The following is an 8,082-nucleotide window of genomic DNA, read 5'->3' as shown; positions in this document are numbered from 1 at the left end:
AGTTATAAAAGCTGATGCGGCTGTGTCACTATAGTATGCAGATTTTAAGTCCTTTGAGTATAAACTGAGGAGTGAGATAACCAGGTCCATTGGTGGTTCCATTCCAAGTTTTCTGAGGAATCTTCATACTGCCTCTATAATGGTTGTATCAATTTGCAAACTCACCAGCAATATATAAGTGAACATTTCCCCCCACATTCTTGTCAACATTTATTATTGCTTGTATTCTTGATAATTGCAATTCTGACTGGGGTGAGATAGACTCTCAGTGTAGTTTTGAAAAAATCTGAAACTTTTGAGCACTAATCTAATGCTACAGTGGAAAATTCCACACCTGATTTCATGTGATGGGTCAGAACACAGGTGCACTAAAATATTGTATAAGATTACCTTCAGGCTATGTATACAGATGAAATATAAATGAGTTTTACATTTAGACTTGGGTATCCAAGATATCTCATTCTGTATCTGCAAATATTCCCAAACCAGAAATCTTAAAACTTGGATTGGTTGAGGTCTCGTGGTCAGGTAGAAGCCCTCCTGAAGGATTAGAAGAATGAGAACTATTTTTTAAAATTTGTCCAATGAAATTTCTGGAAAGAGAAAAATTAATTCCTTTTAGAAAACCACTGATTTATACACTCAACCCTCATTTATTCCATTCTCTGAAGTTAATGATGTTCTATTAATTTATTTATTTTTATTCCAATTTATTATATATGACAGTAGAATACACAACAATTCATATTACACACATAGAATAAAATTTTTCATATCTCTGGTTGTACACAAAGTATATTCACACCATTCGTGTCTTCATACATGTACTTAGTGTAATGGTGTCCTTCTCATTCCATCCTCTTTTCTACCTCCATCACCCTCCCCTTCCCTTCCATCCCTCTGCCCTATCTAGGGTTCATCTAATCCTCCCATGCTCCCCCTCCCAACCCCACTATGAATCAGCCTCCTTATATAAGAGAAAACATTTGGCATTTGGTGTTTTGGAATTGGCTAACTTCACTTAGCATTATATTCTCCAACTCCATCCATTTACCTGCTAATGCCATGATTTTATTCTCTTTTATTGCTGAGTAATATTTCATTGTGTATTACATTTTCTCCAATGTACCACAGTTTCTTTATCCATTCATCTACTGAAGAGTGTCTACGTTGGTTCCACAATTTAGTTATTGTGAATTGTGCTACTATAAACATTGATGAGGTTGAGTCCCTGTACTATACTGTTTTTAAGTCCTTTGGGTATAGATGGAGGAGTGGGCCAAATGGTGGTTCCATTCCCAGCTTTCCAAGAAATCTCCATACTGCTTTCCAGATTGGCTGCACCAATTCTCAATCCCACTAGCAATGTATGAGTGTGCCTTTCCCCCCACATCCTCACCAACACTTATTGTTGTTTGTGTTCTTAATAGCTGCCATTCTGACTGGAGTGAGATGAAATCTTATAGTAGTATTTATTTGCATTTCTCTAATTGCTAGAGATATTGAACATTTTTTCATATATTTATTGATTGATTATATACCCTCTTCTGAGAAGTGTCTGTTCAGTTCCTTGGCCCATATTAATTGGGTTATTTGATTTTTTTAGTTTTACGGTTTTTGAGTTCTTTATATATCCCAGAGATTAGGGCTCTATCTGATGTGCTTGTGGTAAAGATTTTCTCCCATTCTGTAGGCTCTCTATTCACCTCACTGATTGTTTCTTTTGCTGAGAAGAAGCTTTTTAGTTTGAATCCATCCAATTTATTGATTCTTGGTTTTAATTCTTGTGCTATAGGAGTCTTAAGGAAGTTTTGGGACCTAATCCGACATGATAGAGATTTGGGCCTACTTTTTCTTCCATTAGGCTCAAAGTCTATGATTTAATTCCTAGGTCCTTGATCCACTTTGAGTTGTGTTTTGTGCATGGTGAGAAATAGGGGTTTGATTTCATTTTGTTACATGTGGATTTTTAGTTTTCCCAGTACCATTTATTGAAGAGGCTATCTTTTCTCCAATATATGTTTTTGGTGTCTTTGTCTAATATATGATAACTGATAACTACAATTGGGTTAGTCTCTGTGTCCTCTATTCTGTACCATTGGTCTATAGGTGCCAATATCATGCTGTTTTTGTTACTATTGCTCTGTAGTATAGTAGTATAGTTTAAGGTCTGGAATAGTAATGCCACCAGCTTCACTCTTCTTGCTAAGGATTGCTTTGGCTATTCTGGGTCTCTTATTTTTTCAGATGAATTTCATGATTGCTTTTTCTATTTATATGAATAATGTCATTGGGATTTTGATTGTGTTGAATCTGTATAGTGCTTTTGGTAGTATAGTCATTTTGACAATATTAATTCTGCCTATCTAAGAACAAGGTAGATCTTTCCATCTTCTGAGTTCTTCTTTAAATTCTTTCTTTAGTGTTCTGTAGTTTTTATTGTAGAGGTCTTTCACCTCTTTCATTGATTCCCATTTTTTTTGAGGCTATTGTAAATGGGGTGTTTTCCTAGTTTCTCTTTCTAAGGATTTGTCACTGATGTACAGAAATGCCTTTGATTTATGGGTGTTGATTTTATATCCTGCTACTTTGCTGAATTCATTTATTAGTTCTAGAAGATTTCTGGTGGATTTTTGGGTCTTCTAGGTATAGAATCATATTTGTTGGCAAATAGTGCTCCTTTGAGTTCTTCTTTTCCTATCAGTATTCCTTTAATTTCTTTTGTTTGTCCAATTGGTCTGGCTAGAATTTTAAATGTTAAATAGAAGTGGTGAAAGAGGACATCCCTGTTTTGTTCCAGTTTTTAGAGGGAATTATTTCAATTTTTTTCCATTTGATGATGTTCTATTAACACAGGCCACATTGTTGCAACCAAGACACCCCAGATACATCAACTTCATCAAAAGAGAACTTTATTTCTAATATAACTATCCAGTGCGCAGGAGTTTATTGCTAATAGAAAAGGCTCTATCTTTCTCCATTGTGTCTTCCAACCTTGTCCAAGTATTCTCAGTCTCTAAGGAAATGAGAAGGGTAAAGAGAAACGTTCAGAGTGAGCAATATTGACTCTAAGGAGATGAACTAGATATTTCATATATCTCACTCACACTGTACATCTTCAGCTGATATTACTGTTAGTCACAACCTCACTTCTAGGAGGCTAGACAGATACCTACTGTCTGGGTGGGTTACGTGCTGAGCAGGAATTTTTTGGGTTTTATTAAAAGAAGAAGAAGAAGAGAAAAAAAGGAGAACATACACTGTGTGATCATTTTTCTATTGCTGTTTCTATTTCTATTTCTATTGAGATGTTTGAGTTAGATATCCAGCACCTGTGGGCACAAATGGTAAGTATCAGACGACGACAGGGGATCCTGACTCTTGTGTGTTTGGGAGGGTTGATTTGGGAGCTGAATTTATAAGCTGATTCATGGATCCATCTGTTTTAGTATTTTGATGTGAATATTAGATAACCTGGGGTACAGTTATTGATCAGAGAAATTGTGTAGTAAGTACTGTTCTTCAGTTATTGAAGGTCATTATAACACTCATAATTTATTTTTCTTAATATGTAGTCTTGACAAGTTACTGTTTATTTCTGTGAGCTTATCTTACATTTAGATTAGTTTTTTTCAATTAAGATTTGTACTGATAAAAGGACAAAGAGTCTAGAAGGGTTATTGGTATTCTAAGTGAATTTTACTTCTTTCCACATAGGTAATATTTTCAATCTCTGAAAAGAACTTCATTATGTACTTATAAAGGTCTCAAGGCCTCATATTTCTCCTTTAATCAAATAGTGGGGAAATGTATTTACTCCCCCAATCATGCAAATCTAAATGCTATTGATGGAAATTTACAATAAATTGATAAGAATTTGAAATGAAGGCAATATTAAAAATACAGTGTGCCTGATAATAAGAAGGGCAATGGTGGTTTTGACATTACCATTTCTGGCTAATGTTCAAATTGGTGCCAAAAAGAGATGATTTTGACACTTGAAATATCATAAGAATGATGAATTATATCTACTTGACATTATCATTTCTGATGATACCTATCTTCCTTAATTTTATCTCTGGAGACTAAGATAAAATGTTGGTCTTTTACAGAAGATTAAAACACATTTTAATCCTATTTCTCTAGGCTAAGTAAAGTGAAGCATTGAGACATTATGTTGAAAAGTCAACAATATTTTTGGACCACCGTATATGTAGAGCTACCTTATTTACTTTCCCCATGCTGTCTGGGGGCATAATTATTATAATTGCCAAATTAGAGATGGGTAAAATGAGGTTTACAGATATTAATTATAGTAGCTCATTCAGTACCAAACTTTGAAAGAGTAGAAAAACCAACTTCTGTTTCCAAATTTGGGGTACTTTCTACTATCCTACATTGCCTCCCATTATAACAGAAAAATAATCAAGGTAATTTATGTTTAAAATGCTATTACCTATGAATTGAGCTGTTATAAACATTGATGTGGCTGTGTCCCTGTATTATGTTGTCTTTAAGTCCTTTGGGTATAGATGGAAGAGTGGGATAACTGGGTCAAAAGGTGATTCCATTCCCAATTTTCTGAGGAATCTCCATACTGAGGAGATCTGTATTCCATTCTGAGGAATCTGCTTTCCACAGTGGTTGCACCAATTTGCCGTCCCACCAGCAATGTACGAGTGTGCCTTTTCCCCCACATCCTTGCCAACACTTATTGTTGTTTGTGTTCTTAATAGCTGCCATTTTGACTGAAGTGAGATGAAATCTTAGAGTAGTATTTATTTGCATTTCTCGAATTGCTAGAGATGTTGAACACTTTTTCATATATTGTTGATCAATTGTATTTGTTCTTCTGAGAAGTGTCTGTTCAGTTCCGTAGCCCATTTATTGATTGGGTTATTTATTTTTGGGGTGTTAAGTTTTTTGAGTTTTTTATATATCCTAGAGATTAATGCTTTATCGGAGGTGGATGTGGTAAAGATTTTCTCCCAATCTGTAGGCTCTCTCCTCACTTATTGTTGCCTTTGCTGAGAAGAATCTTTTTAATTTGAATCCATCCCATTTATTAACTCTTGATTTTACTTCTTGAGCCTTAGGAGTCTTTTTAAAGAAGTCAGATCCTAGGCCAATGTGGTCCCTCAATAGATGAATGGATAAAGAAAATGTGGTATATATACTCAATGAAATATTACTCAGCTTTAAAGAAGAGTAAAATTATGCAATTTGCCAGTAAATGGTTGGAGATGGAGAATATCATGCTAAGCAGAATAAGCCAATCCCACAAAATCAAAGGCCAAATATTTTCTCTAATATGTGGATGCTAGTTCACAATAAGGTGGGGGGCACTAGGGAAGAATAGCATTACCTTAGATTAGGTAGAGGGAAGTGATGGGAGGGGAGGGGAGGGGATGTGGGAATAGGAAAGATAGAAGAATGAAACAGATATTATTACTGTATGTATATATGTGACTGCACTACCAATATGATTCTGCAACATGTACACTTAATTAGAAATTATATCCCATCTATGTATGATATATCAAAGTGCATAAATGCATTCCACTGTCATGTATAACTAATTAAAACAAATTTAAAAATTAAAAAAAATACTACTACCTGGAATGAATCAAATTATCACTTTATTTTCTAATGTCTGCTTCCTAAAAGAGAGTGTGAGGAGTATCAATTTCTAAGATTTAGCTTCCTGTGGCAAATGTGTTTATGCTCGTGACTCATGTTGATTTTCTGCATTGTGTCTCCCAATTTGAGTTTGGGGCAAAAATTATTATGCTTGAGAGTTGCAGTAGAGGTCACTTCAGGAGGGATATTTCTCAAGCTGTGATATCTGTGTCCACTTGAGTATTCAACAGGGGAAAGTGGAGCCCACCTATTTTTGGTAAGTTAAAATAATAATTCATTATAATTAAAAATTAAACTTTAAAAACTAAAATGCAGAATAAAGCATATGATTTCTAAATTTATAATTGTCTTATCTAAGTTTAAAGATCAGATTGCTTTAACTTTCCCTAGAGTAACAATATCCAGTTCAGTGAAGAATAATTTGAGCTATTGATTTCTAAATCTTTTTTCCTTCTTTATTTATTTTTGTCCCTTCTTTATTTCTACAGAAAAACCAAGTCTGCAGAAATATGTCAATAGTTCTAGATATTTGGACCAAAATATGTCCAGTGACTTCATAGAGTTTTCCTAGTAAAGACAGCATTCAGAGCCACATTAGATGTGAAATTATAAGCACATCACTTCCAGAGATTGGGAAATCTAGTGTGTCTTCTATTTTTGGAGTTAGAGGTCAGTAGACATTTAAATTTACTCTGGACTTTCACTAAGCTTTGTTCTGTTTCAGAATTTACATGTGACAATAAAATTTTCTGTGACATATAAAATATGCCATCAATCTCTGTCACTTGGTGTGAATAAAATCATCAAGTGTCATAAATGTTAAATTCTTGGAGATAAACCATTTTTTCCTTTAAGAGACCTTGGTATCTTGTCTTTCACTGTATGTAGAGAAGCAGTCTCTTGTCCTTGTGGATGATTTCCTTATGTAGTGTGCAGAGAATCAAGGCTTCAGAGTCTCTGTGCATTGGATATTGGATACTTTCAGTTTACTTAGCCCTTCTCTATGGCACTTCAGTTTGATGAGTGGATTTTAATCTGGTGGGATTCTAAGCAGGACCTTTCCCCTCTAGGTGAAGTATTTGGATCTTGTATAGAGGAAAAAAGATTAAACGGTTGGCCTTCTATGCCATCCCAGTGGTGGGCATTCACCAGCCTGGTCCTGATAAAACACTACTGCAGTGTTTCCTGATCCTTAGCCTCTGGTGCCGATTTCATCCTGCCCATTCCCAAGCCTAATCCATTGCCTTCCATCAATTTTGTGAGTTATTTTTTTTCATTCTAATTTGTTATATATGAGAGCAGAATGCATTACAATTCATATTACACATATAGAGCACAATTTTTCATATCTCTGGTTGTATATAAACTATATTCACACCATTCATGTCTCCATACATGTACTCAGGGTAATGATGTCCTTTTCATTCCACCCCCTTTTCTACCCCCAGCACCCTCCCTTACCCTCCCACCCCTTTGCCCTATCTAGAGTTCATCTAATCCTCCCATGATCCCCTTCCCAACCCTGCTATGAATCAGCTTCCTTATATCAGAGAAAACTTTCAGTATTTGGTTTTTTGGGATTGACTAACTTCACTTAGCATTATATTCTCCAACTCCATCCATTTATCTGCAAATGCCATGATTTTATTCTCTTTTATTGCTGAATAATATTCCAATGTGTGTGTGTGTGTGTGTGTGTGTGTATACCACATTTTTTATCCATTCATCTACTGAAGGGCATCTAGGTTGGCTCTAAAATTTAGCTATTGTGTGGCTGTGTCCCTGTAGTATGTTGTCTTTAAGACCTTTGGGTATAGATGGAGAAGTGGGAATAGCTGGGTCGAATGGTGGTTCCATTCCCAGCTTTCCAAGGAATCTCCATTCTGCTTTCCAAATTGGCTGCACCAATTTGCAGAACCACCAGCAATGTATGAGTGTGCTTTTTCCCTCACATCCTCGACAACACTTATTATTGTTTGTGTTCTTAATAGCTGCCATTCTGACTGCAGTGAGATGGAATCTTAGAGTAGTTTTGATTTACATTTCTCTAATTGCTAGAGATATTGAACATTTTTTTTCATATATTTGTTGATTGATTGTATATCATCTTCAAAGAGGTGTCTGTTGAGTTCCTTGGCCCATTTATTCATTGGGTTATTTGTTGTTGTTGTTGTTGTTTTGGTGTAAAGGTTTTTGAGTTCTTTATATATTCTAGAGATTAGGGCTCTATCTGATGTGCTTGTGGTAAAGATTTGCTCCCATTCTGTAGGCTCTCTATTCACCTCACCAATTGTTTCTTTTGCTGAGAAGAAGCTTTTTAGTTTGAATCCATCCAATTTATTGATTCTTGGTTTTAATTCTTGTGCTATAGGAGTCTTATTAAGGAAGTTGAGACCTAATCTGACATGATGGAGATTTGGGCCTACATTTTTTCTAATAGGC

General features: G+C 35.3%; 1 long non-coding RNA gene across 1 annotated transcript; it reads right to left on the bottom strand.

Annotated features, from left to right (window-relative positions):
* Positions 1-724: 724 nt before the first annotated feature.
* Positions 725-7,162, bottom strand: LOC125619816. The gene is made up of 2 exons (XR_007351419.1): positions 7,092-7,162; positions 725-879 (listed from the first exon to the last, which is right to left on the bottom strand). It is a non-coding gene; the product is annotated as an uncharacterized LOC125619816 (long non-coding RNA).
* Between the last annotated feature and the right edge of the window lie 920 nt (positions 7,163-8,082).

Source organism: Marmota marmota, unplaced genomic scaffold (assembly GCF_001458135.2).
Source record: "Marmota marmota marmota unplaced genomic scaffold, marMar, whole genome shotgun sequence".
In the NCBI taxonomy this organism is placed as follows: domain Eukaryota; kingdom Metazoa; phylum Chordata; class Mammalia; order Rodentia; family Sciuridae; genus Marmota; species Marmota marmota.
The sequence above is the reverse complement of the archived record's forward strand: the minus strand, read 5'-3'. Positions and strand labels throughout refer to the sequence as shown.